The sequence below is a fragment of the Frieseomelitta varia genome, unplaced genomic scaffold (assembly GCF_011392965.1).
Source record: "Frieseomelitta varia isolate USP_RPSP 00005682 unplaced genomic scaffold, Fvar_1.2 scaffold_1012, whole genome shotgun sequence".
NCBI lineage: Eukaryota > Metazoa > Arthropoda > Insecta > Hymenoptera > Apidae > Frieseomelitta > Frieseomelitta varia.
Window position 1 is genome coordinate 8,251 of NW_025108654.1, and position 15,747 is coordinate 23,997.

Sequence of the window (15,747 nt, forward strand, 5' to 3'; positions counted from 1 at the left end):
ACATTTACGACACGTTTCTTTCCGAAACGAATATTAAAATTGTTCTGAGGAACAAAATTGAATCAAATATCTATCTAGCCGTGATATGATAGTATCCGTCGCGCAGCACGGGCGTGTTGCAATATACTTCGTATTATTCGCTGATGTGAAATATGCGCGCCCGGGACGAGACAACGCATGAAAAGCCGGTGAATAAGGTACGATCGTTGCCGGATATAAAATTTCGCGGCTATAAAAGACAGAGTCATCGCACCGGTCAGAAAATCGCGCGTCTACGTGGCTTGATACCGCGTTTCACGGAGCCACCGCACCGCTTGAAACAATGACACGTACAAACGACATAACCGTGTTAGTGAACTACACGCAAACGCTTCGGACGTGTTAGCACGCGCCATCGAGGAAACACGCGTCCCATAAAATCCGAAACTATTCCTGTAGCTATTACGGTGGGGAATACGTCTGGCTCGTACGGGAACAGGTGCGAGTTATTGCGAGTTTATACCGCACGATGTGCTTTACGTACGTGTCCCTGTGTTTCCGTACACGCTGTTCACCGTTTCATCCCCCAAAGTTGACGCCATCGCGCTCACCGAAGGATTCGAAATCCGGTTTTCCTCGGTGTCGATAAACGCGTCGTTGAAAAATTATTGATTTTCATCTGAACTCCTTCGCATATCTTCAGCCGCGTATGCTTCAGGCTTGATTACGAGTTATCAAACGAACGAACTTTATTAAACTACTTTATTAAACAAAAGTTGCTGCACTTCAGTAAGTGATTCGTTCTCTAATTTTGGTACATTGATATGTATATACATAAATTCAGAATTTCTAATTATTTCTAAATAGAAAGTTGATACGTATATACGTAACTTTGAGCAAGTGATTCTCAATTTTTAATCAATATTCCCCGAGAGACCAGATTATGTTTCCGTATCTGTTCAAACATAATCTACCCAATTTTTCCAAAAGGAAAGTAACAGTACTCGCAATAATATCGTTCGTAGTAATATTCAAAGAAGATTACACAGAGAATTTCGACGGTTGTATGGTCACGCTATTTTCCATTCGTGTTGTAATCGTTTTGTTTTGCATGAATTCGGCAATCGACGAAGCGGGACAAAATGCAGATTGACGGTGCATTATTTCGCGTATCGGTGGAAATTTAGTTGACGGCTGATGCGAAAAAGGCCCCCCCCCCTCCCCCCAAAAAAAGAAAGAAGATTGCAACGAAATTACATTATGCTCCGGAAATTAAAGCTTTTAGACGCGCGGCGCATTATCCAATCGTTTACCATTTTGCTGGATTTTCCTATTGCAATATGATTGAACGATTCGTTCGATTGTTCTCTCTCTTCCTTTTTTTCTATTTTTAAAAACAAATACATTCAAAGAATATTGTCTATCTTTCTGGGGCATTCCATTCATGCATTTTAACATTCTTATTAACGGACTGATGGAAACTGTTTACCGCGAAATTTCTTCGAGCAGGTTGACACCTTGCCAACGATTCCAATAACGTTCCTTTGTTCTTATCTTATTTGTTATTAGCCGTGTTGTTCTTCGAACGAAGTCGCGAGAATATTTTATAACGTAACATTGAGAAAAACAGATATTGCTACATTTATCTGTAAAAATTGTAGTCAATTGCAGTGATCAGTGAATTTGGATAATCGAAGCGTGTCACATCCCAATAGACTTCTTTCAAAATTCCAATAAGATTTCTTTGTTCATCAAACGAAATCGCGAGGATATTTTGTAACGTGACTTTGAGAAAAATAGATATTGCTACGTCTGTCTTTAAAAATTATAATCAAGATTCTTCTGTGTACAGTGATCACTGAATTTGGATAATTGGACAGAGTCAGAGTGGAAAGGTGCTTGAAATCGAAGCGTGTCACACGGAGGGATGAAAGGGCCAAGTCAAATTGAGCAAGGGTGAGAATATAATTAACAGAGTGTCTCGATTCAACTTACACCGTCCGGATGGTACTTGGGCGCGCCGCTGGGCGTTGTGTTTGACCCGCAGAATTCGGTGAGGACATCCTGAAGCTTCCGTGCAGAATCTGAAACAATGAAGTTAAAAGCAACTGTGACTTGCTGCGCGCCGTGTAGCTTCCTGTTTACCGGAACAGAAAATGCAATTTCGTGAGTAGTAATGGAAGCGGCTGAGAAACACACTGGGTCCACTGCATAGAATCTACAACAAAATTACGTTCCGCCTCGTACCCAGCTAGGCAACGACGCGATGCCAAGTAAAGAGACTGCTTTCCATCAAGTGACGATGACGACCGACACATTGTCAATAACAATTTCACCAAGCTCTCTAAAGACACGATTTTCCTCCGTCTCACGGCTGATACTCGATCGAACTTACCCGATCGAAGCTGTTTCAAAAATAGCTAAACTATTACATCGCTCGCACGTATTCGCCGGTGGAATCGATATACCAGAGATGATTCATTCGAGACCGATCTCTAGGACTTAGACGTAATACTAAATATAGATTTAAGTTTAGAAGACACTGGAACCAAGTGGCTACGTACCGAGCGAGGAAGCGAGGAAAGCTGATTTGAATTTAAACGAAACGACTCTGTTTGAATTCAAACGAGCACCATCCTGCGCTCATCCCTTTCCAGCGGGGCTATACCAATCGTTGCACCTCTTTCCGCGCCACCGTTCCTTGGACGAAAACTCGTCCTTGACGCTTGATCCAATCGACGAAGAAACTTCGGTACGAGTGTCAATACGCTCGCGGTGTCTCTGGCGTTGGCAATTAAAGCGATATCGACGCGATGTTACTCGGTTGGTCGAGTTGATCGTGGCTGGGCTTTCCAACGGGCAGCCGGCGAAAAGAAGACAAAAAGGAAAAGAAGGGGGTTGTGGATAAGGTGCGCTTTCAGTTCAGTTTTATTGGCCAGCTCCGGCGGTAGGAAAGAAGGAAATAGCAACAGAGGCGAATGGAAACACGATCGATCTGGGGCATCTGGGATTCAGTTGTTTGCAGAGGAAACAACGCCGATAAATTGACTAATAATAGGAGACCATTGGCCTAATCTACCAAACGTCGACGTCATAATGCACTTAACGAGCAAGGTATTTTCGGGTGGCCACTATTTTCGGGACGACTGACGAGAAACTATGACGGATCGCGCGCCAACGTTTCGCGTGATTAACGCTCCCGCACGGAAACTCGTGTTTCCGCCCCCGAAATCGGGAAATCGGGAAATTGGCAACTGGCTGGCTTCGCGAAAAAAATGGAAAATTCGCGTTTCTCTTTTTGTCCTTTCTCTTTCAGATTTTTTTTTATTTCACTTTGTTTCACTTTCGCAAGTAATATTTATTTCCAACAGCACGATTCTTTCCAATTCCAACCAAGATTTTTAATTTATATATAGAATATAAATTATATATATATATATATTTTTTATATAGAATTTCCTTCATTCAGAATCTAGAGCAGGATTGCAAAACAGTGGAATAATCAGTTTGTTGAGTTTTCGAAGAAATTACAGGAGAACCGCTGAAGTTCGTATATACGATAAGTAGAAACGGTTGCTTACCGCCAGACACGTAAATACGTAGTACTTACGCGCCCGCGCCGGATCTAAAGCAATCTATTTATTTCTAACAATAATATTTACCTCCGACAAACCAGGAAGAAGGAAAGTTCAGCCAAGATTTTTGTTTTACAATTCCCTTCGTTTAGAGTCTAGAGCGGGATTCTCCGTACGCGTTTGCCAATTTGCAAAACAGTGGGATAATTATTTACTACGATTGTCGTGAAACTGTCGGTATTCAACGTTGTATCCGATAAGTAGAAACGGTCGGTTACGGCCAGACACGTAAATACGCAGCAACTTACGCGGCCGTGCCATTTCGAGACACCGGATCTGAAGCAATGAATGCAATTCACGAATGTTATTCACGGTGTTAATAAAATCGTACACACACACACACGTACAGACGCACACAAGGTCGTAATGCCGCTCGGACTGCGCAAGGAAAATGTAGTTTCGAAAATTTGAAATTTATCCAGAAGACAGGCGTATCCTGCGACGCGGCCGGAATAAATTCCAGCTTTCTTTCAGGGGATGTCGGGCGAATTTCCATAATTCCATAAACAATGAGCCTGATATTCCATGACTTTCAGCCGAGATACTCGCCAGTTACTTTATTAGCCGCGTTTGTTTGCGCGTTCCCGATCGTGTTTGAAAGTCTATTGAAAATGTATTTCATCAGCACCTCTGTTTCGTTAAATGTTAGAATCGTTTCGTTTCTCGTCGTTCGTCCCCACGAGAGGAATTCAAATGAAATTACAACGATCCGAGAGGCCTAGAAACTACCCAAACTTCCCCTGGTTCGCGTAACCACGTAAAAATCCTGCAATGTTCAGAATTTGACCAGAGCAGTTTTTTTCCTTTGCAGAGGACAGTTCCCTTTGGTGTGATTTTTCGCAAAGTAATCTCGACCGGACGTTGATGGTAAAAATTTAACAATAAGCTACCCTTTCTCGTGCATAGGGAACGCGAACGATCGGATATAAAACAGCTGGGTCCTCGCTCGGGAAAAATGCAGATCGCATTGCAGTGGCAACCGAATTGCACCGAAATGGCACGGCGTGCTTTCCTTGGCCGGTATCTGGTAACAAAGTTTACGAAACTCGCAGCCAGCCGGCTATTTCGCTTTTTACTTACAAGCTGCTAAATCCTGTAGCTGTTGGAATTCCGCCGGTGAGAGCTTATCCCAGTGAAAGGCCATCCTTACTTCTGGTCTCTGTCTCCCGCAGGACGAACGCCCGGTTGTTCAACGCTGAAAGTCGTCACCTGTAGATGGAAAGATATCGCCGGATTAGGGGAAGCTTTCCAATCCCGCTGTTCGGGGCAGACGTTCGCGTATAAAACACCCGTACGCTGTAAATTCACGGTGACACGGTCGACTACTTCCACAAATAAGTTCAAAGCCTCTTTGAAAGTTCTCTGGATATTTTTAGAATTTCTAACTAACCTCTTTCAAGGGGATTTCAGGGAAAATTTCATTTTCACTTCCGATCAAAAAGATCTGCGGAGCAGAGCAGCGATTGTTTTCTTCTAGAACAGACGATCTTCTCGTATTCTCAATTTGTTTGAAAAAATTTATTTGACAAAATAGTAAAAGGAAGAAGAAAAACTTTTGCAAAAGACGCGAATTTTCATATTCAATTTCAGATTAAGAGGGTCGCTTTTTCGCGTGGCACTCGTAACACGAGCAAACTTTTTTATACTCAAAAGATGGCTTTTTCAATTTTTTTTTCTTTTCTTTTTTTTTTTAGTAAGCTTCTTAACTACGCCGTATAAATTCGCTACTTGCTGCAAGTTGTGTAAAGCGTTACGACCTATTTTGACGACGGTCTTAAAGCGAGAGAGACAAAGTACACTCACGGTTACTTAACGTTTGCTTTACACGATAAACGAGGGTCTTTCACTCCAACTCGTGCCCCTTTTTTCTACCAATGAATATTCCACAGATTTTCAACGAACGTTCAAACAACTCGCCGAAGGCGTGTAATTAATTAATTCGTCATTAATCGGTAAACATCGGATAATTATCGCGTAAACGCGTGGTCGTTTTTCCAAGCTTATTGTTACTTGCTCGACGATATGATATTCCGACACGTACATATGTACATACATATATTCATATATTTTCTCCCTTTCTTGCAACGTTATTTATTTCGAGAATTTATTTCTCGTTGAATTTTCCAGCTTCGCCTACAGAGTTTCATAAATTTAAGGACCAACAGCCTATAAAGGATTTCACTTGGATATCCATTTTATCTTCTATTTAGGAAGCCTTCCGCATCCCTTCTCTCTCTCTCTCTCTCTCTCTCTCTCTCTCTTTTCCTCTCTTTCTATCCGCGTCAAATGGAGTAAAACGCGGCTCTCTCGGAAGCAAGGAACCCAGAATTTCCAGGAAAACGATCCCCTTGAGCTTTCCACGCACGAGCCGCTTAAAAGCCATACTGATCAACTTTATACGTTAAAAAAAGAAAACTTAGGACCGTTATTACAGTGACATTACGAATATTATTTTTTTTCTTTCGTATTAAATTTGAAGATGTAAGTTGTTCGATCTATTTTCTCGGGAACTGAAAGTCAAAGCAATAATTCCCGATATCGCAAATAATTTAATTTCTTTAAACTCCATGAATCGTAGAACCTAGATGAAAGTCACAATGATTGGAATATATTAAACAAATCTTTGGAATTTTTCCTCATAGTCTCAGTGTTACACTGATTGAAAAAAAAGAGAAAGAAAATTGTAAATGGAACGTTATCTCTGGCGAAACTTGATCAAAAATGAACTTTGAAATTTCCTTTTCATACTCCCGGTATTAAATTCATTGGAAAAAAAATTGCACAATGCTATCTCGATGCAATATTGCTCTTTGACGGATTTGTCCAAAAACGAAACTGATCAGTTTGGTTTTCGAAAGACTCGTCAATTTTCAAAACTCGCGCGTAAACGAAAATTCCAAGGTTCCGAGAGGACGAGAAAGTGTACAGTTTACTAAACTGAAAAAGTTCAGCTTGCTTGGCACCTCTACTTTCGATCTGAATGTCGGAGGAGGGGTTGAAACAAGACGATTCGGAGCTCAGACGCGGCGGCAGGATCCGAGCGTGAAATTAAGCGTCTCGCGAGAGTGAGTATTCCAAAAGTTGCCACGTCCCGGCGAGAAAACGCGGGAAAGTTTATCGGTGAATTTCAAAGGAACCGCGACAGTTTGCCACTTTTGTCGGTGACTTCTTCGCGACTGACCTCGCACGATTAACATGTTGATCTGTCTGTGGCCAACATATGTGCGGCGATCTTAATCTTTTAAATCTTTGAGGCGAGAAAAGATGTAATGGTATTAGCTACATATGTAATAATAATATAGTAAGTTGTTAAATTACTTTGAAGAAGTCGTAATTACATTTTATTTAAAAAAACATATATATAAAATATGTAAAATATATAAAAATATATATTGTAAAAATATATAATACTGTGATTTTTGAATCATTTGTGATAAAACATTGGAAACATTTTAAACGAAACTAACTGATTTGCGAAATTTGGGGGTTTCGTTGTAAATTCTCTAAATGAGGGATGCAAAAAATGCGTAAAAACTTCTAATTTGACAAGCAACCACTGAAGAGCACGTTTCGTGTCGTAGTAAAAGGAAAAAAAAAAAAAAAAAAAACGAAAGCGTAAAAACGGCAGAATGCAACACAAAAACGTAAAAAAAAGAGCATAAAAACAACACGTATCTAAGCCTGGACTGGTGGTCCATGGTAAGAAACCTGCTCGATTTACGCTCGGCGATCAATGTGTTAAATAAAGCGTCCGTTCAATAAAAAACGCTGACTGTTCACGGACCATTCCCAACGGCTAAAGAACGAGATAAGCGAACATTCGCGCGCCAGGGCGGAACGTTCAAACGCTAGTCACGAACGCCATCGGTGAACTGCAAAACCGGTGGAGAAAAATTGACAATTTCGTTTCGTCGCGCTTTTTCCCTTAACATTTCCGTCGCGCACACATGTTGTGCTTCGTCGATCGTAACAATAACACTGCCGTCGAAAAGTTGGAAATTTTGTTTCTCGTCGCGTTTTCCAACAGAGTTTTCGCTGCTTTTCGATCATTTGCGCGTCATTTTTCACCGATTGTTGCCGCAACAGCGCAGCGACTGTCCGAAAATTGGGAAATCTCGTTTCTTCCCCCGGCTTTTGCTTTCAGCAGCGGCGGTCGTTGGTGCCGGGTGCTCGATCGAGAAGCGAAAGAAAGGACCTTTTGTGAACGGGACGCGGGTAATTCACTCGAAAGATAGTAGGCGCCGATCGCACCGTGTGCAACACGGCTCTCGTTTGCAGACGTTTGTCGACGTTTTATTAGCTTAAAATGACAGGTCGCGTGTACAACGTGACACTGTGTGGCAGTTGTATTGCGAACAGAAACGAAAGAATTGACAAACACTCGCTATATATATCTCCACAAGACAAAATTTCGCGAAATTCGTTATTGCTATATCATTGTTGAATATAATTGCAATTCGATGTGCATTGTAAAGAGAAACGAAAGAATTAAGGAACATTCGCTCGAATATCTATCTGTAGGACAGAATTTTCGCGAAATTCGTTGTTACTGCGTCATTGTTGAATATAATTGGCTGTTTGCAATTTAGTCTGTTGAAAAATAGAAACAAAGGAATTGAAGAAATATCTCTTCACAAGACAGAATTTTTGCGAAATTCGTTGTTATTACCTTATACGTACATTACTGTTGAATGTAATTGGTTTACAATTTAGTGTAATAAATGATACTTGTCTAATGCGAGCTTAGAACGTGATATCATTGAGAATTTGTTTCCAGATTGTGACTATAATCACGTAGATGATGGCGTCTCATTTTGTACCTCTGACACATAAGAGGACGATGTTCAATCATACTTGCAATAGTATTATTACGAGCCATTTCGGATCTTTTGTCACCATAAGAGTTGCACGAAAAAACAGTCTTGTAGAATTACCAGCGAAATAAATTTATTGTCACGCCAATTATTACAATTAACAGAGAACAATCGTATTTTACGTATTTTTCAATTTTTACTCAACAAAGCTACGTGCAAATGTAAAATTACCATCTACGCATAGCTTTCTTCTTCGTTTTTTAATGATTCAAATAGTCTACGTCCAGCATTTGTACAAAGTAAAGATCCTGCTGGAGCTATTCGTTGATCCTGGATGATCAAATTCGAGACTGAAATTTGAAAACGATCGCTCGAACGGGACATACATTTGATGAAAATTGCCTACGTTCTGACGCGAGACAAACCAGATCAAATTAACATAGAACAACGGGGAAATTGATGTTATCCAACATTAGTATTCGGAACGAAAGGTTTCTGAAACGAATCTCCAGGGCAGCGGAATGAAAAAGTTATTGAACAAAAAGAGGACAGAAGGAAGGGAAAGATAACATCACGTGATTTTATTCCCGATGAAAAGTTTCCCGTTGAGCTTCGCGTAATTAAAAACGATCGTCTTTCGTTCGAATTTCATTTGCAGATATATAAACGGCTCACAGTTGAAGATAACATTTCCTTGAAAAACATCCCGGTTTACTCATTATGAAGTATCCGATTTACGAAACCAACGATCTCGCAAGATCAGGGAGTTTGTCGCTCTCGCGATTTTTCTTTCTTTTTAGGAGCTAAGGTACTGCCAGGCGAAGGATCTTAGAAGCGTAACACGTATTGGACAATTCCGTAAGAATCGCAAGGGACAAACGAGTCGTCGAATATCAAGCAAAAAAGAAAGACACTTTATTGCGAAGAAAGTCAACTAACTAAAGTTACCACCATTCCCTTTTTCGTTGACTCTTTAACTCTCGGAAACATTTCTTGTCTGCCAGCAATTTATTTACGAAACAGCGAGAGAAGTATCAGTTCAAATAAAATGATGTAGCATTGGAAATAATTATCCTGGTTTAAATGGTATTTAGCAGGAAATTTTGTTGATTATAGTGTGTATAAAGACCTCGTTTAAAGCAATCATCAAAGTGTAGTACGTAGAAGAGACAGAATGACACACAATTGATACGTAATTTCAATTTCCCGAGAAACTGCCTTCGCCGTTTTATAAACGTTTGTAAGAACCAATAACAAGCTTAATTTATGTGAATTACCCGAATCATAATTTGACGTGCATTTGACCTCGAGAATTTCTTCTTTCGAAATTTTATTATTCCTCTTACGTCGTATTATATCATATCATACAACACCATATCATACTACGCTCATTATAAAATATCAGAAATTATAAAAAAATTTTACAATTTTAGCTGTTGACCAAATTCAAATATTCCCCTTACAGGGAATAGTCGAGTACGAACGGCTAAAAATTTCATTCTCACGTTCACAGAGATGTCAATACGTTGAGATACATAGAAAGACAGACAACGGTAGCTCAATGCTTCCTGAGAAATACTCGCCGCTGTGTTTTGAAAGGGTGGCGGTACGATTGTATCGGTGTAAGCTTGGTACGCGGCTTGGATCCTTAGGGTTTAAGTGAGATAAATCTCGTTGGAAAGGTTCGTATCGGTGGCTCGTCACGAAACTCGATCGACAGTGGCGAAACGCAACAGCGAGCAGGTCACGCGATTCGGATCGAACGAGCGAGTTTTCGCGGAGGAGCTCTTCTGAGAACGTGTGTACATACGTGTACGCGTGATGTCACTATCGAAGCAACGCAGGTCGATATATCACGCGATACATGAGACGCGGACATCTCCGATCGATCTACGCCCTGTCGACGCCGAGGGCAAACGCACGTATCCGGCGCGTTCGGACGCGGAATATTGAATCGCTTGTTTCATCTTGTCGATTACATTTTACGAATACAAATCGGCAACGTGTCGTGTAATGTCCTTGAACGACGAGAACTATAAAGAGGGGCGATAAAGAATGATTTTAATCGAAAGACAGATCATAACGGAAGGAACGAGCGGAATATTTCCGATTCTGTATGATTCCTAGACTTTCTAGGCGTTCGTGTCTCGTTGCCTTATTGAATTATCAATTCAGGCTGCTAGCTCGAATCTTTCGCGACGTTATCATTATTTCTATCGCCATACTCTGCAACGATGAGTCCCGTTGAAAACGTTTTTTTTTTTTTCAGAAATTAAATTTTTCTCTAGAAATAAATTCTGAAAGAAATATTTTGAATATTTTTCCTTCAAATCATGGTCATTTAGTGAATGTTATATAAATCATGGTCATTTGAATGTGTATATAAAACTACCCTGCACAGTGACAGATGATAAATATAAATGAATCTACACGTGTGAATGTACATACTTTTAGTGTTAAATGAATATAATTTTGTGTTAATTTTATGTCATTTTTTTTTTGTTTAAGTATCACTACATACAGAGCACGATAAAAGTTTCATTTCGGAATAATGCAACTTCACATCGGATTTCATTTTTGTTGCAATGGCTTGAGAATGAGAGGTGAATACGATCTGCAAGAGCTAATTTATTGTGCACAGTATAATCTACAAAAGGGTTAATTTTTAGTGCAAAAATACGACTCGCAAAAGAGGTAATTTGAAGTGGAAGATTTGTAAATCGAATTTCGTTAAATGTTAAATTACCGATGCCGTGTCATTTTATTTGAAGTGACGGTGCTTCGTAAACAAATTGCTGGTAGATGATACGAACAAAGTTTGTCGAGGACAAAGGGTTAAAATGTGAGAACACATAAAAACGACGTTCTCTCGCGTTGTTCAGTGAGCTTGGTATCTCAAACGGCTGAATCGTAATTAACAAGAGGTGGACAAGGGTTAGGACAGAGGATCGAGCGTAGCATAATACGTAGTAAAATCAAAGTCTTTTCAAGAGTTTTCTCTCCTCTTCAAGGGGGGAAAAGTTGCAGCGCGTAGCCGAAGCAGCGAGCAACGAACGTTTGACCAAAGGCAAAGCATGTAGGATTCGTATAGCTGAGTCAGCTTTTATTTGCTAATGGAGTAATTCCGCGGCAGCGGCGGTCATGTTCTAGTAATTAAAACTTCGTGAAAAGGCGATTCAGCAACGCGTTGCCAGCTAGAAACACGCCGAGGACCTTCTATATACACACACGATTTTGAATGAGTTATCGATCGACCGACAACTTTAACTCGACCCCTCGAATTTATTCACTTTCAAGTCAAGACAACGAAATCTCCCCTGCGAAAAATTTATATTTTTACGAGCACGGCTCGAAACTTTAACTTGTTTAAATTTACTTTCATTCTTCGAATATAAATATTAATAATTGTGCACCATAAATATTTTATAATTCTTACCGTTCCGTACTGTTTTTGCACGATAATTTCTCATTGACAAATAAATTTAGAAATATACGTTATTCAAATTACAGTCGCGTTCAAGTTAATAACATAATCACAATGCTGCTTCATGTTTCTTAACAAAGTCACACGTACGATCGATGCGAAGAGCAACATTGGATTTTAATCTCTAACTACAGAGTAGCAAGTGAAAGATCAAAATCTATCGAACTAAAGCCAAAACCCCTTGCGCTGACAACTGGTTGCGCGGACCATAACGAGCGACCGTATACAATAATATCGTCGCTTTCTTCTTCTTTTGAACTCGTCGCTATGATATCACCCGCTAGAAATTATTACGAAGTAATAATAATAAACTTGTCATTTGTTTTGCCTGGGTTTGCATTTAAATATACTTAAAACTGAGGAAATGTTGCAATTTCGGACAAAAAATTCTCGACGTACGTGGCACGTCGTTCCACCGTCGAGGAAGAAACGTTCCAGAGTTCACACGACTTCAATGGGATCAATTTTATGGACTATGATCAAATTCACATCCTTCGAACGAAACTCATACATTTTTATCAACGCGTCGAGAGAAAAAGAGAGAGAGAAAGAGAGAGAGAGAGAGAGAGAGAGAGAGAGAGAGAGAGAGAGAGAGAGAGAGATTCAATTCAGTCTTTAACGCGACTATAAAAATCTTCCATTTGCCGTTTGCCGTAATTCTAATAATCTATTCCATTTAAACGCGGCTCGCGCTGAAATTTCCAGTTTCACGAAAATTGAAATTCCATCCGCGAAGGTGGGAATTAACTCAGTGCTCAAAGAGGGAATATTTCACCGACGATGGAACAAAAAAGATGTCCTCGACGTGAAATTGTCGGCAAGACGATTACGTTATAATGATAATATATTCTTTTGGTAGTTCGAGTTCGGAAAGTCGATGAATGCCGGCAATTTGTTAGATCAGCGATCTGTAATCGAGTTAACCTAGATACCTTGCTAGTTTCTACCGCGATGAACTTGCAGTTCCGTGATAATGCAATGGTAAGGGCGTTGATAATCAATTGCAATTATGTTCACGTCACGTAAATGAAGGCGTTATAACTCTCGTTACATAACTCGTGAGACACAATCGCTCAAACTCGACGTTTGTCCCATCGCTGAAACCCATCCAATGCGCGTAATTTCTCTAATTTTGCCGCGTAACTCCAGACACAATGACTGAGAACATTCTCGGCCGGAATGTCGTTTCTCTTGTGCTGTATCTACACAACACAAATTACGTACTAGACGAAGTGAAGGTGATTCTATGTGAGAAAGATCAGTCGGAAATAAAGAATAAAATTCTTTTGTTTTCGAGAAAATCAGCTTTGTGATTGTGTGTGCATTTAACGACCATGTATACTAATGTATATTCCCTGGCGTCGGTAATACAAGCAAAGAGATGATTCTATATGAAAAAATAAGTCCTCTTCGCTAGTACTACCGACGTAGGGACACTCTGTATATATATATATGTAGCTTGCTCGTTGATAAGAAGAAACAACTGCAAGGACTCTGGATTGGAAGATAAACGATCGGTTGGGAAACCAATTAACTTGTATAAATAAATACACGCCAGAGAGTGCAATTTAATTATTGTTTCTCCTAATGGAAGTTTGTTCCTTCGCAGAAAGCGTACTAATTATTCGTAGCTGTGCGTGCACGCCGCAGGTCGCCTCAATTATTTAAATTAGCTCACTTAAGTGCTGGCCAAACATGCATTTGCCAGCCTCGACGTTATAGTTCGTCCACCCCGACAAATCGTTATCTTTCTACAATTAATCGACACAGACACGACAATTTGCCTAGCTTTGAAATCAAATAAAATGTCAAATGTATGTAAATCATACATTTCCTCGTCATTGTTTATAATGAGCCCTTTCGATGGTTATTATGGCCTCGAAACAATATTTGCGTATCCAGACTAATATTCGTTATTTTGAACAGGTCAACTATTTTATCACTTTCTTTGTTTTATATCTTCGACTACAACTACGCATAAATCATTTTTCTTTTTTGTTTTTTCGTCATTCTTCTTTATAGATATTTATCTATGATTATTTGCCTCGAAACAGTATTTTCATATCGAGACTAATATTGGTTAATTTGAACATGTCCACTGTTTGTATTTTCTTCGTTTCATAATTTCGATAACTACAGGTAAATCATATTCTTTTTTTTCTTCGTCAGTCTACCTTGCAGACATTTATCTATGGTTATTTGCCTGGAAACAATATTCTCATATCCGGACTAATATTCGTCGATTTGCGAGAAATTTCCCCTCCCCGACAAAGACGTTAGTTAATTCAGCTAACGAAGTTACGATTACATCTAAGGGATCGGTTCGCATGCCGTGAGTTACTAAAGAATTTATCGATCCGACTATCCAGAGCGTTCATTACGTCGTAGATTCTTATCAGCGAGTGATCTACCTTGTAAATTACCTTCCACGAATTGCTTTAATAACGTTCGCGTTTGAATTAGGATGAGAACCAGTCCGTCGTTGCACTACGCGAAGCATTTTTAACCTTTAGAGGACGGATTAGTTTCCTCGTCAATCTTTATTACCATGGCGTTGCACCACGAAAAAACAAGCAAGCTCTTCTTTCGCTCGGCAACAAAAACAGGGAGGATTTCTCAGAATTTTCATAACTTGAAAAATATCGACGAGCTCATTTCTCGCGTTAATTTTGAATGAGAAAAATTGCCAAAAAGGAGAAACAATTACGTGTCGTTGGTACATAATTTTATACGCGAAAATGATAATACGTATATGTACATACGTGCGAAGGTAAAGTGTGCGTGAAAAATTATTTCAGTCGATTATTTCTCTCTCTCTCTCTTTCTCTCTACTCTCGACCGTTCGGGAATTACGTTGTATAATTAGCACGATTGAAGAACGAGAGGAAAAAAAAGAAAAGACGAATAGAAAGGGAAATGGAATAGGTTTTATTGGGAAGAGGATCGTTACGCAAAGTACTCGATATCTCCAATTAGACGATTACCAAATGGCTTCACGACGCGAGTATCTTGCACTCGACGCTCCAATTATAGTATTAGGTGCAATAACCAGACTCGAGCTCGATTCTTCGTTAATTTCCTGCTTTTCTGACGAGGCCGATCGTTGCGAAACAACGATGCCAGATTCCTTGACTGACAATCGTATTGCACAAACGTGCGGAACGAGCACGGTTGGAAATTTTCAAGCGACGCGATGATCATCGAGCCTTTCAACCCTTGAAATTAATACATCGCCCGTTTCTGACTAGTGTGTCTGAAATTTTACTTCGCTAATTTCTTCGCGAAAATTCAGAGCTTGAGTGAAACTTTTTAATAAGTGAAACAATTACCAATTAAAAGGCTCTATAATAATGACTATAAACAATCTTTGTAATAACGACTACAAATAATCTAAGTAACATAACTTGTATACTTGAAATAACTTTTGAATGATGCGTCGTAGAAATAAAAAATTGTTTCATGCAAAAATTGCATGGTTTTAAGGGGGGCGTATCAATTTCGAAATTTTCAAGGTCATCTTTATACCTTTCTTAATTGGACAATATTTCTCATCGTAAATCGAAAGAATTTAATAAATTCTAAGTAACAAAAAAAGTATTAAGCCACATTGGTCCAAAACTTAATTGGTTAAGGAAATATTTTATGATGATTCGTCTCGAGGATCAGGATCATTTGCTTGCAACAATTTATAAACACAAGTGATTTTACCTGAGACTGTAATAATATATCTTGACTGACGACTACAGACAATCTAAAAGATTCTATTATAATGACTCTACAATAATGATTATAATTAATCTATATATAAGACTCTATGATAAGAATAAATAATCTA

General features: G+C 39.4%; 1 long non-coding RNA gene across 1 annotated transcript in view; it reads right to left on the reverse strand.

Annotated features, from left to right (window-relative positions):
- Positions 1–1,973: 1,973 nt before the first annotated feature.
- Positions 1,974–15,747, reverse strand: part of LOC122535368 — a 54,092-nt gene continuing 40,318 nt past the window's right edge. The window contains exons 2-3 of the long non-coding RNA XR_006308158.1: positions 4,695–4,823; positions 1,974–2,063 (exon numbers count right to left, since the gene is read on the reverse strand). This is a non-coding gene — a long non-coding RNA (uncharacterized LOC122535368). The remainder of the gene's footprint in view (positions 2,064–4,694; positions 4,824–15,747) is intronic.